Source organism: Pan paniscus, chromosome 19 (genome assembly GCF_029289425.2).
Source record: "Pan paniscus chromosome 19, NHGRI_mPanPan1-v2.0_pri, whole genome shotgun sequence".
NCBI classification, from domain to species: Eukaryota; Metazoa; Chordata; class Mammalia; order Primates; family Hominidae; genus Pan; species Pan paniscus.
In genome coordinates, this window is record NC_073268.2 from 62988892 (window position 1) to 63003902 (window position 15011).

At 49.4% G+C, this 15011-nt stretch overlaps 1 protein-coding gene across 8 annotated transcripts in view; it reads right to left on the bottom strand.

Annotated features, from left to right (window-relative positions):
- Positions 1 to 15011, bottom strand: part of LOC134729455 (uncharacterized) — a 151353-nt gene that overhangs the window by 119232 nt on the left and 17110 nt on the right. For 4 of the 8 annotated variants that reach the window (XR_010110552.1, XR_010110554.1, XR_010110551.1 and 1 more), the window contains exon 2: positions 7330 to 7463. The exons of the other annotated variants lie outside the window; for them this stretch is intronic. The gene's annotated coding sequence lies outside the window, so the exon portion shown is untranslated. The remainder of the gene's footprint in view (positions 1 to 7329; positions 7464 to 15011) is intronic. 8 annotated transcript variants of the gene reach the window in all.

Genomic DNA, 15011 nt, shown 5'->3' on the forward strand with positions numbered 1-15011 from the left:
ATTGGCTCCTGGTTATTGTCAGTCCTGGTGCTTCCTCAAAGCTCTTAACTGCCTTCTCTTCATCCTGTCCACACCATGGAAAAGAGTTCCTTGACTGGACTCTCTGCAATGGCTCCATTTGAGGGTGCTTTTCACTTTCTACCAGATCTGACATGGAGTTATTGTTCTGCCACTGTTATCATTTCACCACCCCTCAAACAGCAAGGCAGCCAGTGAGTATGCAGGGGCCTTAGAGGTGTCCCCAGCACTGGTTGGTTTTCTCTTTCTGATGCACCTTCAAGCCTTATTCACTGATCTCAGCTGGTTGGCTGGGGACCGTTAGACATGGGAGATGATCATCAGTGAGGAGAAAATGTGTTTTCTCCACAAGAATCCCTATCCCCAGAGGACAGTTGGATGCACTTAGTTAGCCAGCCAAAGCCACAGAACATTCTAATTGCTGCATTTCTGAGTTTTACATGGGGATACTGAAAGCTTAAATCCATTTATCCATTTTCTCTGCTCCAGTGGGAGCAGGTCTCTACCCCCTCCACAAGCCTGCCTACCTGTCACACCCTTACCCACAGCCATCCTGAGGACAGACGGGATTAAGTATGTCTCCCTAAAGAAGATACACAAGCTGTGACTCTGCCATTAGGCCTCACTGGCTGGAATGACAAAGCCAACGGCCAAGGTTAAGGGTTGGGTTGCCAGGTGCTTGGGGTGGGGCCAAGGGTGCACTTAAATGAGATTGAGATGAAAGCTGGAATGGCAGCCCTGAGCTTTGGGGTGACTTACTCCTGTATCAGCAAATATTTACCATGTGTAGGTGCTGGTGTATCTATGGGGTTTTCATACTTGTAAGTGTCAAAGAAAGTCTACTCTCGTACATTTAAGGAGAAAGGTAGTTAATTGAAAGGCTATCAACTGGGTCCCCAAATGGCCACGAACACTGGAGAGCCAGATTCTGAGAATGGGAAGCTGATAGGGAGACTAAGCCAAGCTCATGCCAAAGAGACAGTCATCCTCCCCCGCCGTGTGAGTGCCGGGGTCCCCAGCTCACTGCACCGCAGTTGCTTCTGGGAACTGGACCCTTGCAGATGCCACCACCAAAGCATTCTCCACCTTCTCTGCTGCTTTGGGTCACCAGCTCCTGATTCAAAGTCTTGGGTTAGTGAGACTGCTTGACTGAGACAAGGCCACATGTCCATGTCCCCTGTGCCAGGGAACTGGGCAAGCAGAATTTTTCAGATGCTATGGAGAAATGGGTTTTGTCTCCCATCAAGATGCTATGGCAGGGTTAGATACGCATGGTCGCACACACCTATGCTCCCAGCTACTCAGGAGGCTGAGGCAGGAGGATCGCTTGGGTTCAAGAGTGCAAGGCTGCAGTGAGCTATGACCATGCTACTGCATTCCAGGCTGGGTGACACAGCAAGACTCTGTCTCTAAAAACAACATAAATAGGCCTGGTGTGGTGGCTCATACCTGTAATCCCAGCACTTTGGGAGGCTGAGGCAGGTGGATCATCTGAGGTCAGGAGTTTGAGACCAACCTGGCCAACATGGTGAAATCCCATCTCTACTAAAAATAAAAAAACTAGCCAGGCATGGTGGTGGGCGCCTGTAATCCCAGCTACTCAGGAGGCTGAGGCAGAAGAATTGCTTGAACCCAGGAGGCAGAGGTTGCAGTGAGCTGAGATCTTGCCATTGCACTCCAGCCCGGGCGACAGAGCAAGACTACGTCAAAAAAAAAAAAAAAAAAAAAAAAAAAAAAAAAAAAAAAAAACCATAAATAAGTAATAATTTTAAAATTAAAAAGTAAAAAAAAAAGATGATATCGCAGGGAATTCCTCTAAAATAGGACAGGGGTGAGGTGCTGGAGAGCCATTACAACAGCATATACGTGGATAAATAGTATAGCCAGTAGCGTGAAGGAACTGACACTCTAGACCAGTAAGTCTCCAATGTTAATGTGCACGTGGATAAGATCAGGAGAGGCGGTTCATGCCTGTAATCCCAGCACTTTGTGAGGCCAAGGCAGGCAGATCATGAGGTCAGGAGTTTGAGACCAGCCTGACCAACATGGTGAAACCTGGTCTCTACTAAAAATACAAAACTTAGCCGGGTGTGGTGGCAGGCACTTGTAATCCTAGCAACTCAGGAGGCTGAGGCAGGAGAATTGCTTGAGCCTGGGAGGTAGAGGCTGCAGTGAGCCAAGACTGTGTCATTGCACTCCAGCCTGGGTGACAGAGCAAGACTCTCTCTCAAAAAAAAAAAAAAAAAAAAGATCACCTGGGCTAGTTCAGTAGATGTCCAGATTCACTGCCCCACCTCAATAGGCCTATGGCAGGGTCTGGGAATATAAATGACGCTGAGACAGGTGGTTCCCGACTCAGGGTCCTCTGAGAGTACAGAGGAGGCTCTAACCTATTCCAAGGAGATAAGCTGAGTCTTGAAGAAGAAAGTAGGGGGAGGGGGTTGTGTTGAAGGGGAAGAGGACAATTTGGGCAGATGGAATGGGGTGAGCAAAGGCACCAGCATGAGACCCAGCATAGGGTACATAAAGGAATTCAAAGAAACAGAAACTTATAAGAAACTGAAATGGCAAGAATGGGTAAGGTCTGGGAGGTGGGTAAGGTCTGGGAGGCGGGTAGGGGCTGGGTTACCAAGGAACCTTTGATACCATTCCAAAGGAGTTTGGCTTTATCCTTTAAACCAATATTTTACACACAGATTGTGACCCTCTATGGGTCACATGAAATCAGTGTACTGGGTCCTTGGCCATCAGGTTTTAAAAGTGATACAGCATATAAACTTAAACTCAGGTCAGTTTTTGTTTATTTGTTTGTTTTGAGACGGTCTCACTCCAACACCCAGGCTGTGCAATGTCACCATCACAGCTGACTGTAGCCTCGACCTCCCAAGCTCAAGCGATCCTCCCACCTCAGCCTCCCCAGTAGCTGGTATTACAGGTATACACCATCACACCCAGCTAATTTTTGTATTTTTTGTAGAGATGGGGTTTCACCATATTGCCCAGGCTGGTCTTGAACTCCTGGGCTCAAGCAATCCTCCCGCCTCAGCCTCCCAAAGTGCTTAGATTACAGGCATAAGCCACCACACTTGGCCTCAGGTCAGTACTGATTCTTCTAAATGTTACTTCTGTTATATAAATGAGTGTACTGTAAAATCAGTTGCAATGTAAAATAAATTTCTTTCAGAGGGTCAGGGTCACAAATCTGTGAGCTTCTCTGTGCCCTTCCCATACCTGTCCTTTTTGATTAATTTAGCCAAAGCCATTTTCTTACCACCAAAAAAAAAACAAAACAAACAAAAACAAAAACAAAACAAAAAAAGCCATTTGCTTATTGCCCAGACTAGTGAAAAACCCTGATTGATAAGCAACGCCCACTCTGTTGACCTTGTGCCTCTGGGTGGTGATTAATGAGCTCAAGTTTCGAAGTGCCCTGCAACTATTTAGTGCTGGACAGGTGTAAAGAATTAGAACCAGACAACATTGCCATCTCCCTTAAGTCCTTAGGATGCCATTTATTCATTGGCTCACTCAGAAAATACTTACTGTGAACTTCCAGGGAGGCACCATGGTGCTAAATTTGGCTATAAAGAGTACAGAGATGAATACTCCATGGTTCTGAAACCACGCACACGCACAACTGTGATCCACAGTCAACCGCAATCTATGATCCCCCTTCACAGATGAGGGAGCATTTGTGTGGATGTGAAAAAGTCAAGGTGGGATTTGGATTGAGATGGACCAGGAGATAGGAGGAGGACAGTGACCAGGCAGAGGGGACAGGCATGAGCAATGTCCCAGAAGGGGCACCCTTGCTAGACTACTCAGTTGCTGCAAACAGCCTGCCATGCATTCCTTGTGCTCTGGACAAGAGAAACGGGGTGGGGCCAGCTGAGGCCTCCTTGATGGGGGCAGAGGCTTAGCTCAAGGAGGTATGACAATCAGGGCACAGACTTGAGCTGATACAGACCTGGAGCACTTAGGAAGGAATCTGGGGGGCTTAAAAGCTGTCCCATTAAAGGGAGGGGAACAGAGTAGACTTGTGGCTCAAAAATAGGTATTGAATGTCTTGTCTTCAAAGCCCCCTTGAACCACACCAGCAGGGCTGGGTTGGAGCCTCCTCTGTGTCACCCCTGTGCTTCCCCAAGGGTAATCATCCCTTCCTTGCTTGTTTTCCCCAAACTCTGAAAATCCAAGAGGACAAGAACAGTATCTTGTTCACTGTGCCTTTTACATGGTGCCTTGGATTCAGCAGATGCTCCATAAATGTCGAATGAATGAAAGAACCAGCCCAACGTCCCTCTTCCCCAGTCCTCCCCTTGACATATCAGACCCAAATGCTATGTACACTTCCACTCTGCCTCAGAATCTACCCGCTTGGTTCCTTTTCCCTGGGGCTGTGTGCAGAGCTCTTGTTTACCCTGTAGATAAGCAGAGCCCAGGTCTGGTCAAAGGGAGGTGACCACATGGCCGTGAACCAGGCAGTGGTGGAAAATCCCAGCCTGGCCCCAGGCTGCCGGGCCCAATGCCACCCCCAACCCCTTTTCCAGCATAGGAAACTCCTGGGGATAGAAGACCCCCTTTATTTAGCTTCAGCCTGGAGGACTACCCTTCCTTTGGATGGAAGAGAGTGGGTGGGCCCACCTGCCCCGGTCCTTCTACCACATCACATTCTACCAGACCCCTTCAGGGTCTGAAAAGGGGTCGGTAGACTTTTTCTGAAAAGAGCCAGATAGTGAATGTCTCAGACTTTGCAGACCAGATGGCCTCTACTCAGTTCCACCCTTGTAGCAAGAAAGCAGCAGAAAGAAGATGACAATGAATGGGTGGGGCTGTGTGTTCCAGTGAGCCCTTATTTATAAAAACAGGTGGCTGGCCTGATTTGGCTTGAGGACAGTAATTTAGAACTTGGCCTTGCCAAGTCCCCACAGAGTCCACTCCACCCCCAGGACAAAGAGTTCTAGAGCAGTGGTTCTCAATGTTGGGGTGATTTTGCCCCCATAGGAGATATCTGGCCAGGTTTGGAGACATTTCTGGTTGTGGCATGTGGAGGAGGGTTACTACTGGCATCTGGTGGGTAGAGGCCAGGGATGCTGCCCAACATCCTACAGTGCACAGGACAGGGCACACAACAAGGAATTATCCAGCCCAGCATGTCCATAGTGCCTGGGTTGAAACACCCTTCTCTAAAGCAGTGGCTCTCAGAGTGGGTCATTATCATCTGGGAAATTGTTAGAATTGCAAATCATCTACTCCTCCCCTGCACTGAATAGGAAACCCTGGGGGTGGAGCCCAGCAATGTGTGTTTTGACAGGCCTTCCAGGTGACTCTGATGCTTGCTAAAGCTTGAGAACACTGCTGAAAGAGACCAAGGGGGCCGAAGTAGAGGGAGGGAAGGAAGGCAGGACTGGCAAACTCAGAACTCCCACCATATGCCAGGTTCTAAGCCACAGAGGGGCCTCCAGGGCAGTGAGACATTGACTATTAGGAGACACAGAGAGAAGCCTCAAGGTGGCAGCAGCTGGGGTGGAGGAGCATGGAGGGGGCCAACCCCAGACACAGGGCCCAGGCGAGGCTCCCAGGATGAGAAGGGCTCAGCTAAGCCTAGAGGACAGCAGTCTGGGTAGGGAGAACAAGGTGATATAGAAAGGCAGGGAAACCCGAGAGAGAGACAGAGAGAGAGAGAGAAAGAGAGAGAGAGGAAGGGAAAGAGGGGGAAGAAAGGAAACAGACGGGGGGAGGGGGACAGAGAAAGGGAGAGAGAGAGAAAGAAAAGGGGTAGAGAGGAAGAGAGAGAAAGGGAGAGAGAGAGGGAGAAAGGGGAGAGGGAGAGAGAGGGGGAGGAAGGGTGAGAGAGAGGGAGGGAGAAAGGAAAAAAGAGAGGGCGAGAAGAAGAGAAAGGGAGGGAGAAAGACAGGGAGGGGGAGAGGATAGAGAGGAAGAGAGAAAGGGAGAGAGGGAGGGAAAGGAAGAGGGGGAAAAAGAGAAGAAGGAAGAGAAAGAGACAGAGGAGGAGGGAGTAGAGAGGGAGAGAGAAAAAGGGAGGGAGGGAGAGTGGGGGAGAGAGAGAGAGAGCCCTCTGGGAAACTGTAAGATGTTCAGCAGCCTCTAAGAGGCAGGGTTGCGGGGTGGGAGGTGGAGTGAAGCCAGACAGAGTGACAACAGCCAGGACAGAGGGGCCCTGTTGTTGGCCAAGCAGCCCACAATGGTTCTCAGCCCCTACTCAACCCATGAATCACCTGGGGAGCTTTAAAAAAAGTAGCCAATGCCCTAGTCTCATCGAAGATCCGCTGAGTCAGAAAGGCAACTGGGAGACCCGCAGGGCGGCATTCAGATGTTCTTAAAGTTCCCAGGTAATTCTTCTGGGCTGCCAGGGTGGAGAGCGCCTGAGCTGTAGCTGAGGGAAGAGGGGAGACATTCGCTCTATTTCCTTTGATTCCTGAGGCATTCCATTTTATAAATAAGAAAATCAAGGCTCAGAGAAACTAAGTGACCTTTGCAAAATCACAGAGCAAGTCGGTGATGGGACCAAGATCTCAGAGACGCGAGACACAAAGATCCCGCGGCAGACAGGAAGAGCCCAGCAGAGCTCCTTTATCCAGCTAGGGGAGGGGCTTAGTGACACTGCGGTGTTGGACAGCAGAAAGATGATGGAGGAAGGCTCAGAGGATCTTGACTTATATCCAACCAAGGAGTGAACAGCATGGGCTTGCAGAGGCCTGGGCTTCCCAGTCAGTGGCCTTTCGGGACTCCTCTCCCCATTGGCACAAAATGGGCTCTGCATCCACTCCTTCCCCCAAGCCTCTCTCTACAGGCTGGACCCAGGCACGCTTCACTTTTTGGTGAGGTAGGTTGTTTTGCTATGACAAATGCTTCCCTGGATGATGACAGCTAAGGGGCTGTTGGAAGCTCTTTGCGGTTTGCAAAGCGATTTCATTCAACATTAAGAGGCCTCCCGTGTGCTGGCTCTGGGCTCAGATGTGGATTATACAGGTGGTCAGTTTTCCAGTGTAAGAGATGAGAATGTAATGAGATAACAATGCGAGCAAGGGTAGCCCCAGGTGTTCCAAAGGGTACCGGTAGATGAGGAAGAGGAGCCAGCTTTCTGAGTGCACACAGACTCAGAAAGATGCTGGGAGGAGGGACAGCTTGAGAAACGAAGAGCAGGGCCCCCAGATGGAAGAGGAGGAAGGGGAAGAAAGGCCTTTTGCATAGTCTTATTTACTTCTCACAACAATCCTGAAATGTAGGGCTGACTATTGTCTCTGTTTTATGGCTGAGAAAACTGAGGCTCAGAGAGGTTATGTAACTTACCCAAGGTCACACAGCAAGGACCTGGCAAAGCTGAGACTCAGGCTCCTCAGGAAGAATCCCATGCTCTCTGCTGGCAGCACGGAAGTGACTAGAAGTCAGAAGGGGACTTGGAGCATGGCTTTTACCTTAGGGGCCTGCAGAAAAGCAGATAGCCATCCAGTTACTGCAGTAGCCAGAATATCTCCAGCATCCTTCTCCACACCTCCCTTCCCCATCTTAAATTTTATAATTTCTCCTTCAGAGGAAAATCAGCCAACTGAGGCAATTATTCTGTTTCAAATAGACATAACCCTGGGAGGTGAGAATTCTTTTTTTTCTTTCTTTCTTTGAGACGGAGTCTCACTCTATCACCCAGGCTGGAGTGCAGTGGCCTGATCTCGGCTCACTGCAAGCTCCGCCTCCTGGGTTCATGCCATTCTCCTGCCTCAGCCTCCCAAGTAGCTGGGACTACAGGCGCCCGCCATCACGCCCAGCTAATTTTTTGTATTTTGTTTAGTAGAGATGGGGTTTCACCATGTTAGCCAGGATGGTCTCGATCTCCTGACCTCGTGATCCGCCCGCCCTGGCCTCCCAAAGTGCTGACATTACAGGCGTGAGCCACCGCGCCCAGCCAAGAATTCTTGTATAAGTCTTTTCTTCGTGAGGGACTTCACAGGGGACTCCAAGATAACCACTCCTGTTCTTCTCCCCAGCCCTTGCCTGCCCCTGCTGATATTTTAAACTGGAAAATACTTCTGATTTGAATATTCTCCCTGTGTAAATTTTCTTCCCTGGCATACTTTCTGCTAGATTTCAAGAGGGAACCAAAGATGTGTATCTTTGCAATTTAATTAAAATGTTTTTGCTCACTGGTTAATAAAGACAAGCTTCACCACGGCTCACACCTTTTTCTGTGAACTTTCCCAGCCATTGGAAGCATCCCCTCAATGGATAACTGGGCTGGGCAGTTATCCAAGAGAGTGGGGGACCTGTGCTGCCAGATATGCAGTGGCCAGAGCCCCCAACTGCCTGAATGATGTCAGTACAGGACTCCCTAGTTGGGACCCAAATTAACCAGAAAGGAGGACATGTCGGGTGCATTAGATGAGCAAATAGTGCAAATGTCATTCGCTCTCTACACAGAAGGAAATTGCCCAAGTAGCTGATGGTTCCCTTAATGGGTGGCTTTGAGATCATGGGAGAGAAAAATGGAAACAGTGAGCAGCCACTGTCTCCCAGGCAGCACTTCCTGGCCAGCCCCTCGGGGAAAAAAGCACAGACTCCTGGAAACAGCCAAAGTGCCGGGATCTGCACAGTTGCCTGGAACAAAGAGGGTCAGAAAGGAGGTCAGTAGTCAGTGTCCCAAAACACATCCCTCCTGGATGATTTTCTTTATCCAAGCTGACTCACACACCCTCACCCAGCCCCACCCAACCCCACCCAGCCGCAAACCAGCGAGTCCTTTATGTGGTTCTTAGAGTGCAGGTGTTAGGGAGATAGAGCAACTCAAGCGGTCTGAGTGGTCCAGCCAGCCCGAAGTTCAAGTACAGCCTTCACTTCAGACTTGGTTCTTAAGAGAGCATATTTTTCTAGAAAGGCAGAGGAGCAGGAAACGTGAGGCGAGCAACTAGGAGGCAAGTCAGAGAGTGTTTGGAGGCAGCCAGGTGGGTCCTAACAGAAAAGGGGGGCAAATCCTCGTGTCATCAAGCCCTCTTTGTCTTCAGCACAGACAATATATTTGGGGCATGTTCTTCACTTCTCAGAGCTCCACATTCTTCTTCCCAAGCTGTACAGGTGCTAAGGGTCTCCCACACCTGAGCACACAATAAAGGCTGCTCCTCCCTTGCTTCATCCTCCTCCATCACAGGTGCCTGGAAATTTCTCCCGCGTGCTTCTGCTTTACAGAAAATTCATATTAGTCCTTAGCTTTCCTGGGAGTGGATGGCTCTCCCAACCCAATAAAAAACTACTGGAGGCCAGGCGCAGTGGCTCACGCCTGTAATCCCAACACTTTGGGAGGCTGACGTGGGCGGATCACCTGAGGTCAGGAGTTCAAGACCAGCCTGGCCAACATGGTGAAACGCCATCTCTATAAAAATACAAAAATTAGCTGGGCTTGGTGGCGGGCGACCGTAATCCCAGCTACTCTGGAGGCTGAGGCAGGAGAATCGCTTGAACCTGGGAGGTGGAGGTTGCAGTGAGCCGAGATTGTACCACTGCACTCCAGCCTGGGCAACTGAGCGAGACTCTGTCTCAAAACAAAACAAAACAAAAACTACTGGAGGTCAAGGACTGTGTTTTAAATTCCCCACTGTTGCATAGCATATTCAGCCCATATCTCAACCAACTTAATATTCCCAGAGATGTACACATATTAGTGGCTCAATAGATAGACACAGTAGAGATACAAAGTATACCTATTGAATGAATCAGTGAATGAATGAATGAATGTAGCCTCCATGTAGCCTCCTCCCCAGGGTCCTTTCTCTGGGCCTTTGTAGCACAGAGCTCTGAGTAATGGCTCCAGTGGGGTGGGCAGGGGCCAGGCTAAAGTCCTCCAGAGAGAAGGGTCAACAGCACATCCAGGAGCTTCCTAGGGTAAACACTGACACAATGCCCACGGTGAGCACGCAAGACTCTTTTGTCTCATCTGCCCTCTGTCTGTGGTTCATGTGCCCTGGGGCTGCTAGGATGCTGTGCTGTTGCTAGGGAACCACCTCACTGAGCATCCAGGAAAGGAGGACCTACAGTCACCGGGGGTCAGAGGCCCAGTCCTGCTCCCTGCTGCTGAGAGGACCCTGCGGGGATTTGTGATGGGATCAAATGAGCCCTCACCTGGACCATCCCTTGTACTAACTGAGAGCTTTGTCCAGTGCCCAATACAGTTTACGCACCAGATGAAATTAGAAGCCCAGGTTCTCCTGGAAAGAAACAATGGCTGCCAGTCCCTCCCCTCCAGGGAGAGAGAGGAGTGGGTGCTCAGTCCTGTCTAATGAAGAAAGTGATGGCCAGGCCGCAGCCTCAGGGAGGCTGGGAAGTGTTGAGTGGTGTTTGTGCCTTGATGTGTAATCACCAAGGGAAATGGATAAATGATTTTTCCCGCTCCCTTTTCTTCTTTAAATATTTTTTAAGAGACAGAGTCTTGCTCTGTTGCCCAGGCTACAGTGCAGTGGCATGATGATCATGATTCACTGTAGCCTTAACCTCCGGGGTTCAAGCAGTCCTCCCACCTCGGCCTCCCTAGTAGTTGGGACTATAGGCATGAGCCACCACGTCCAGCTAATTTTTTAATTTTTTGTAGAGATGGGGTCTCACTGTGTTGCCCAGGCTGGTGGTCTTGAACTCCTGGCCTCAAGTGATCCTCCTGCCTCTGCCTCACAAAGTGTTAGGACTGCAGAAGTGAGCCACCATGCCCACCCACCTCTCCCTTTTTAAAACCACTAATTCTCCGCCAGGGGTGATTCTGACTTCCCCTCCTCCCCAGGGTCATCTGGCCACATCTGGAAACATTTTTGATTGCCACTCAATGCTGGTAAGATTCTCCAAGTCATGACGAAACGCAAATACCCTTATAAATGATCCCACCACCAGGAATTTGTTTTTTAAATCCTTTCAACAGCCTGAAGTGTGGTCATTATTATCCCCATTTTACAAATGAGGAAACTGAGGCACAAAACGCTGAAGGGGCTTGTCGAAGAGCACGGTTGCAGGTTGGGTTCCCGGAGAAGCAGAACCTGAGACAAAGCTCTGCGTGCAGGACTGCCAGGAAGAGATGGGAAACATTGAGCTGCGATGCCGTCTTAATGAAGATTTCAGTCAACCCTGAGAGGAATTTTGGAGCTGAGCTGACCCTTTGGAGTTATCTCAAGTTGGGTAGAGGGAACCAGGCCTTTATACCCTGGCTTGGATCAGTCCCTGATCACAGGCTGCCCCTGGAAAGAGGCATGACTTTGGGACGGGCTATTTTTTTCAGGTGAGGTGATCCAGGGCGGATGGCTGAAAGCCACCTCTGGCGGCACTCCCAGAAGCTGGGCAAGTAAGTCCTTCATTCCCCAAGAGGGGTCTGGGTGCATTTCACAGCATCTACCAGTCACCTCACTAATAAGGCCAGAGGTGGAATTGTGTCCAGATCCTCTGCTCACCCCCTTCCCTTTGCCATCAAGTCTCTGTCCTCAGTCTCTGATTTACAAGGGGATCAAGAGGCCCCAGGAAAAGAACTCAAGTAGTCTCCATGACTGGAATTCTAGCTGGACTAGAACTCAGCTGCAGGAGTGAGGGTTGCGCAACAGAAGCCCAATTGTAGGGCTTGGGACAGTGCAGCTGCAGGGCCCAGAAAGGAAGAGAACTCGCTCCTGGTCACAGAATGGAATCACCCTTTATACCCTCTGACCCCATAGTCTGACTTGGCCCCCTACACTCTCTCCCCTTCCAATCCCTACAGACCCTTGCAGGATGGTTCCATCTCATTGCTGCAGGACTCAGAACCTAGAATTTACATAATCATGGGATTTTCGCACTGGAAGTTAGTAATCTCCAGTGTTTTCCCCTGAGGAGGTGAAACCCAGGTGTGCACCGTGTGTTCTCAATAACACGTGAGTAACTCCTCTGGGGACACAAAGCTAGAGGTGCCACTGGAACCCAGGTCTCCCAACTCCAAGGTCCTGGCACTGGGCACTACGACATGCTGCTGCAGGCAGCAAGACAGAGAGACAGTACTGCTTTACCGGGCACCACCCTGCCCTTTCCTCTCTGTGCCCAGCCCCCGTACTCCGCAAACAGTGCGGAGGTGAAGAGATCCACTTCGCTCCTGTGCTCTGCTCATTCCTGCTCACTCTTGGTTCTCCTGTTCCCTTGGAGGCTTTTTCGGACCCCCTTCCCCAAAGGCTAGGTCAGTTTCCACCCCACTCCTCATTTTATTCTCTCATGACATCCTGTAATAATCCATCACGCATATTACTGTTGTGGTTAGTCAACCACTGCGCAATTGCTTAGTCAATGTCTGTCTCATTAGAACACAAGCTCCCATGACTGTGGGACCAGAGCTGTGTTATCCACCAGTGCACCCTCTACCACCAAGAATGACTGAACTAATGAAGAGTCCATGCTGTCCTGTATGTTCTCCAATTCTTTCATTTCTTAGCCACGGTTGTCCTGACTTCTTAGACAAATGTCAAATGCCTCAAAGGCACAGAATGAGATTTAATGAGTGTCCCCACCTCCTCAGCACCTAGTCCAATGTCAAGCACAGAGTGGCCAATCGCTGATTGATTGATGATTGCTTGCTGCCTGAACCTCCGGAACTCCCCTGCTGGGAAAGGGAGTGAGGGATTCTTGTGCTTCTCCAAAGACTGAAGGGCAGAGGCCTCAGTAATTTCTGGACTGAGCTTAGGCAGAGAGGAGGTAATTAGCTCAAATCACATTAACATGGTTCTCAGGAAATGGCTGCTGAATTAGACATTCCAGCCACAGCAGCCACCTCTATTTAATAGGACATTAATGCTCATTCTGAGCAATTACTGTATTTGCAATGGTTTCTTAATGTTCAGCTTCTGGAGCCCTGAAAGGAAAGGGCTTTGTGCTTCCAGTAACCAGCTCTCCACCGTAAGGCAGAGGAATGAGCTGGGGAAATGCTCCCGGCCAGATCAGGGAGCCAACGCCCCAGACAGTCTGGAGAAGAGGCCAGGGACTCCAGGCTCCTGTGCCTGGCTTCTCTGACCAGCCGATACCCCCAGGGCCTCGCTAAGGGTGGGCCTATACAGGCAGAGGCAGGAAGGTCTCTATGCACAAGTGAGCCTCACTGAACCTTCTCTACTGCTCCCTGCAGTTATGCAGCTGCCTAAAGCCAGTCCCTGCTAAGTGCTCCTAACAGCATCCAGTACCTCTCCCAGCACAATGCTTACCATACTTATCATTTTGATTCTAATAGCATTTCCCCCCTTGATTTTAGAGTAATTAAGGTTCACTGCAAAAATAAAGCAAAGTGTAAAATAAGCCAACGGATCACATCTCTAATGTTTTCCTGTGCATAGGCACACATAAACATATGTAAAGACTGGCTTTAAAAAAATGGAGCCAATCCAATCATCCACTCTCTGCTTTGGGACAATGGAGTGACCACTTTGTTTTAATTGCTTATGTAATTGTCTGCCTTTTCCTATGAGACGTAGCCTCAGCATGGGCAGCACCCAGCCAGGCTCACTACTGCTTGTTGGCAGAGTACCTAGCACATGGCAGTCACCCCACAAATGATAGCTGGCTAGATGGCCTGTCAGGTAGGATCCTTTGGGTTGCAAGCAACCCAGTTACAGCACCCAATTAAAACTGGCTAAAGGAATGTAATAGCTAAAAATCTTGGATGTTCAGGAATAGTTCTAGCTTGAAATGAGACTTGATCCAGTAACTCAAACCATGTCATCCAGTATCTAATCAACCTTTCCCTCTCTCTCTGTATCTGTCTCCCACTCCATCCTATCTTGTGTGGCTCCTTGGGTTGGCCCAGAACACCCAGGCAGACAAGATCTTGTTCTTACACCACATGGTCCAGATAAGAACCAGCTGTTCTCTCATTAGCCTAAACTGGGGCACATGACTTTCTCTGAAGCCATTCCAGTGGCCAATGCAATGGCTAGATCTGGGGTGGGGTCCATCCCACCAAAGCCCCATGGGAGGAACTGGAGAAGGGAAAGGTAAACAGATACTCAGTAGCAACAAAAGACGAAGAGATGGGTGGACACGTAGGCAGGTGGATGGAAGAATGAATCAGTGACTGAGGAGAGCAGCAAGAGGAGCTAGATCATTGCAACGTTCTCTCTCTTGGGAATCTGACCATGACTAGCAGTATGGGAGTGCGGCAGAAGAGGCAGAGAGGTTGCGGGCAGGAGATGGGCAGAAGGGTACAGAAGAGAAGAAGCAGCAGAGGGAACGAGGAAGCCTCCCCATATCCTACCTGATACACCATCTAGCCAGCTACCATTTGTGGAGTGACTGTCATGTGCTAGGTGCTCTGCCAACAAGCAGTAGTGAGCCTGGCTGGGTGCTGCCCACACTAAGACTGCACCTCATAGGGAAAGGCAGACAATTACATAAGCAATTAAAACAAAGTGGTCACCCCACTGTCCCAAAACAGGGGCATGAGAATGAGTGGACGATGGGCTGTTCCAGCAAGAAGCCACCAGCTCCTGCTTCTGAAGACCGAAGGGGACGTGGCTGTTCCACCTGCAGAAGCCACATCGCATGGGGTCCCGCATTCAAGAACCCATTCTCATCCTGTTCTGAGATTTTTGTCTCCTCTTTTTGCCCATCATTATGCTTATAATAATCACTATGTTCCCTATCCTATTTAATTTGTTTCTTGAGCTATCCAGAGTAATTTTTTCTTCATTCCAACCAAAGGGGCTAACCAAATAAAATGTCTTTATTAATTTGACCAAGCATCAATATTAAAGAATGAAGTGGAGTGACAGAACTAGTTATTGAAGGGAATTTTGACTTCTCCCCTGATTGGCAATTAGCAACAGCTGCTTAATCTAACCTGGGTTTCCCACCCCCGAGTTAAAAGCTAAGAAGGCAGTTGCTGAATGCATTTTCTCAGTGTGTCACGTACATCCACTCACGTAACACTCTCAACCCTAGGAGGTACAACTGCTTCCATCTATCCATTTTACAGATAAAGAAATGCAAATCATATGAGGCATAGCTGGGAT